We start from the raw sequence: 5,225 nt of genomic DNA, 5'->3' as shown, positions 1-5,225 counted from the left end.
CAAGGATCGTGGATAACCTTCTATTCTTTAAATATCTTTTGTTTTTTCAATTTGAATTTCTTAAGTTGTGCAACTTGTTTGGAAAGACTTGATATTAGTAATTTCTTTATAAATATAAAGGTTTTTTTTTATTGTTTAAAGCATTCCACCATTTTCTAGATATTGGTTAGTCTCTTCTACTCAATAGAGCCACATAATTTGATCTTATGTAACATATTTGTCTGCTGAATAACTTTCAATCTATGAATATCCCCGGACTCATTGATTGGTTAGATTTATTGATTATCGTATTTTCTTTAAACTTTTAAATTTTCTTTTCATTTGGTATGATATTGAATAAGAGGACTCTAAATTGAGATGATTAACATGGGAAGGCATACCCATGGTAGTGTGTGAAGATCTATATGAAGATGATGGACATGATCAGTGGCTCCAGTAAGGCCATTGTGTGCAACCAAAGTAGAGTAAGTTTGTGCTACGTTTCAGGAACGTAGTATCCTAGGAGAAAGGTATTTGGTTCATGATAGTTGATCACATAACGGGGGTGATAGTTGATCGTATAACGGAGGTAATGGGATAAAAATATAAAAAAAAGCAGCAGCAAAAAAAACTTGTGCAAAAACTACAAGTCAAATGCTTTATTGCTTGATAGAGATGAACTTAGTAGTTAGCTGTTTTGAATTGTTTAAATGTTTGTTTCAATTACAAGTCAAATGTTTGTTTAAATGGATACGTATATCTATTAATTGATGTATATTTGCCTATTCTATTAATAATGGAACTTGGTGTATACATATCATACTATGAGGTAACATCATATATTGTCCGCAGATTTATACCGACTCTGCAGAAGCGAAGATCCCAGCAGTTTTGGATTACTTAGGAACTGTCATTGAGGTTTGTTTCCATTGATTGTTCATATATGTAGAAAGGTTTTTAATGTCAGATAAGCATATAATCTGGAGGCTTATTAAAAAACTTTTTTTTTTTTGCAAGAATACATTATAAGTTTAGGAAAAATATGAATTTCTTAAAAATATATGTAAAAATATGACTTTGCAACTAAATGCAACAAAATCATAAATCTTTTGCAACGAGTATTAATCTATTAACCAATATCACCCATATGCAAATAATTTTTAAAAATATGTGAAGAAGTCGGCTTCGGTTGCAATTGATAGCTTACCTTATCTTCATAAATTTTTTAGGGAGGTAGTAGAGTTGCAAATGAATTTGCAAATGGTAGTATAGTTACTAATTTTTCTAAAATTCGCTATGTAAAACATTTTATCCATGTGACCACGGTCAGTTTTTACGTTGCACTCGAGCAATCATCTACAGCCTGGTTAGGAACTGATTTTTAAGTAAAGAGTTGTTAGGGCACTTACTGTCAGGGGTTGGCGAAAAGTCATAAGGGAAGATCTGCAGATTTTCCTGTTTGGATAACCTGAAATTTGTGGTGGCCCAAAATTAGAAAAAGGACGTAATTTAATTTACACTTCAAGTAATTATGTTGAAGTATTTGAGTATAGTAAGAGGATTTGATTAAATTTAAATCTGAATACTAAATGACTACTTTGCAGTTAGAGTGCCCAGTCACTGTAGCATGTCAATCTTCCTTCTTGAAAATATAATATTAAAAAACAATGTATATAAAACAGATCAGTCACTCACACATGCACACATTTGTATTTACACAAACTTAAAACACCAAGGTCTCAGTCAAACCAGAAGAGTTGTCATGACTCGAACTATAGTTAGACAGAGGTAATAGAGTCTTTTCTGTTTGCCAGATTGGTACCATTCTGAGACCTATGACAACTCCAATGTGGATGTATACAGCAAATATATTCTGCACAAGTGGCTTATTAGTATGGCCCACCCCAATCATGGTTTATAAATAGCTTATTAGTATGGCCCAAGTAGTTTGTTGGACAATTTACCAATTTCCTGGTGATTTTCTTCTGCATCTTTATGAATTTTGTTATTATGTTGATTTTGTATGTTTACCTGCCTTTAAAAAGGCCATTCTTATAAAGATAGCAGTGCAAGTTTTTCTGCACGCCAGTTCTATTTCTATTGAATAATAGACTGTTCATTTTTTCTCATTTATATTGTTCAATGCAAATATAGTTATACTTGCACCTATTTCAGGCGGGCTGTAAGTTCTTAATATTTGCACATCATCAGCCAATGATTGATGCAATACACCAATTTTTCCTGGTAAGGTCACTTAATGTACAATGAATTTTTTTATTAAAAACTTAGTAAAGACTTATTGGAAACGATAAATTTCAGAAGAAAAAAGTTGGTTGCATTCGCATTGATGGTGGAACACCAGCAGCATCAAGGCAAGCGTTGGTTACAGAGTTTCAGGAAAAAGATTCTATTAGTGCAGCAGTGCATGGTATTGCACTGACCTTAATAATATGCTAACATTGCATTATATTTCCTATTTTTAAATCATGTGCGTTAGTAGTCTTTATTTGTTACCCATATTTAGAGGATGTAATCTCCTTTTTTTCCCGGTGTTTCTTGGACATTTGGCCTTCAGCTATCAATTAGAGCTGCAGGTGTTGGGTTAACCTTAACAGCTGCAAGTACCGTGATATTTGCGGAGCTGTCATGGACTCCAGGGGACATTATTCAAGCTGAAGATCGTGCTCATAGGATTGGGCAGGTAATATCAAAATTTCTAACCCTTGCTTCTCACCTATTAAAAATCACCATATTTTGTGCATTAGATTTATTATTGATGTTTAAGTTACTCTGCTTAACAGTGCAACCTACCTTCCTCTTTTTTTGAGGTGGCTTTGAAATTCTGGTTCTCGAGCCACACTTGTAAACTACTTTTTTCACCAGTTTGAGGCTTCTTGCAGATGGTCTCTTTAGCTTATGTGATGCAACTTCTATAAATGGTGGCTCTTATGTGGAGAAAGTGGGAATTAATGCATGTCTTCTTCCATTTCTAATTATTGTGTTAAATCTTCTAGATATTAACATATTATATGGTTTGGCTAATGAAGCATGGTCCTAAACTATTAAAACCTGAAGCTTATACTTGCTCTGATGGAAGTTTTGAATTGGTTGATATAGTTAGTAGGTCCACTTGTAATAAGCATTCCTTCTGCCTTTTGCATTCGAGGGCTGATTTCCATCTGGCCTAAGTATACTGCCCCAATCCCTCTGAAAGCCTATAATCTCCTTGGTCCCGTACTGTATATTTTGTCCTCTGATGTATCAATGCTGTTATGGTTCTTTCTTGTTCCATTCTTTTAGGTTTGATCAAGTTATATGCAATATGTTCTGGTTTTATACGTCTTATGAGTACTCTTATGGTTTTTGTGTTGTTCTGTTAGGTTTCAGCAGTCAACATATATTATCTGCTAGCTAATGACACAGTTGATGACATAATATGGTATGCCTCATCTCCATTAGCTTAATTATGGGCAGCCTAAAGTAATTAGAAGCTAAATTAAACTTCATATTTTCGCAGGGATGTTCTCCAGAGCAAGCTGGAAAATCTTGGACAGGTTTATTTTATTGGCCTCCTGTTTTTACTGTTATTATTTTTAAAATCGAGTATAATGTTAAGAACAATTTTTTTTAGTAGCTTTTATAAGGACATATTACTTATGAAATGGATATGCAAGGGAATATATGTGGAGTCATTCATTTTGCAATTGTTAACTGCTATTTTTTACTAAGATGTGTATTCCTGTTTGGTCAATGGATATACAGATGCTTGATGGAAATGAGAATTCATTGGAGGTTTCTGCTAGCGATTTAAAAAGCAGCCCTTCAAAGCAGGGACCAAATTTCCCCTCAAGCAGCCCAGGAAAGCAGAAAACATTAGACTCCTTTGTAAAACGGTGCAATAACATTCAAAAACACAAAGACGAGCCTAATGCTAAACAAGCTAGGCACTGTTAAAATGATCAGATGCTTGTGGCGAAAGATATATGGTGCACCCTTTGAAATATGACATATTCCTTAGATTTAGCTGTAGATTAATTGTAGTTGCAACATGCAAATCGGTCAATATAGCATGTATAGAGTGAATCTTGCCAAATTTGCAGCTTGGTGGTGTGATAATGAAGGTCTTTTGTGACAAGGGTGTGATAATGAAGTTGTGTAGTTTAAAAGAGGTAAAGGCACTACATATTTTGCAAATGAAGAGTGATAAAAAATACAGACAATATATTCGTAAAAAAAGAAAGAAATACCGACAATATAGAACAAACAACTTTAATTCCTAGGACGCTTTTCCCCCGTTTAAACTAACCCTATCATCTTTGCAAAATTGTAAAAAAGTTATCATCACGAAGTTTACAATAGATAGACTATGAGCCCGTTTCGTTGAGTTATGAATTATGACTTAACATGACTTATCTGATAAGCTGAAAGTTTAAAATGTTTGTTTGGGTAATTTTGACTTATTAATGATTTATGAGTTATTAAAATATAATTAATAAAAATAAAAGTGATTTATGAGTACCTTAAGACTTAAGAGTAATTTTATTTAAATAAATAAAAAAAAATTAGTCACCGAAAAAAGTAACTCAAATTAACTTGTGGTTTTAAGTCAATTTTTGACTTCTACTTATATATATAATAGCAGAACAGGTTCGTGTTAAGCCTCCCTCCTGAGCAAATAAATTACCTCGCTCCGAACCTGAGCCTAACTCCGAACCTACCTCCTCCTCATTTATACAAATAAATTACCTCTGAGCCTAACTCCGAACCTACCTCCTCCTCATTTATATAAAAAAATTGTTTTGGACAAGAATTGAACCCAAGACCTCTCTAATTCATGTACACCACTCAAACCACTTGAGCTACACAGGCAATCAACATGTTATTCAAAAGCATTAACCACATGCATTACAACTATTGTATTTATATTCTTTTCAATATCTTATTTATTTAAGATAAGTTATTATTTCAGCTAAGTCTCATATCTTGAAAAAGAATCTGAATAATAGGGCTCGAATCATGATTCCACTTTCTAAAAATAGATATAATTCATATCCGAATAAAAATGAACAAATTCAAATCTAACTTAATAGTTTAAACGAGTACCGATACGATATTATAGAATTTTAAGTAATGAATGTGAGAAATAAGTTCAAAAACTAAGATTTCAGTGAGCATATCTGAAACAAAAGGTTGATGGGCTTTCAACATGGATTATGTCATATTAAATTTTTATTATAAAAGGTAAT

At 33.0% G+C, this 5,225-nt stretch overlaps 1 non-coding gene across 1 annotated transcript; it reads left to right on the top strand.

Moving 5' to 3' along the window:
- Positions 1 to 2,413: 2,413 nt before the first annotated feature.
- On the top strand, positions 2,414 to 3,996 carry LOC108198501 (uncharacterized). Its single transcript, XR_010286529.1, has 4 exons — positions 2,414 to 2,680; positions 3,360 to 3,418; positions 3,497 to 3,533; positions 3,742 to 3,996. It is a non-coding gene; the product is annotated as an uncharacterized LOC108198501 (transcript).
- The last annotated feature ends 1,229 nt before the right edge of the window (positions 3,997 to 5,225 follow it).

This window comes from Daucus carota, chromosome 8 (assembly GCF_001625215.2).
Source record: "Daucus carota subsp. sativus chromosome 8, DH1 v3.0, whole genome shotgun sequence".
NCBI lineage: Eukaryota > Viridiplantae > Streptophyta > Magnoliopsida > Apiales > Apiaceae > Daucus > Daucus carota.
Note: the sequence above shows the minus strand (reverse complement) of the source record. Positions and strands in the feature narration are given on the sequence as shown.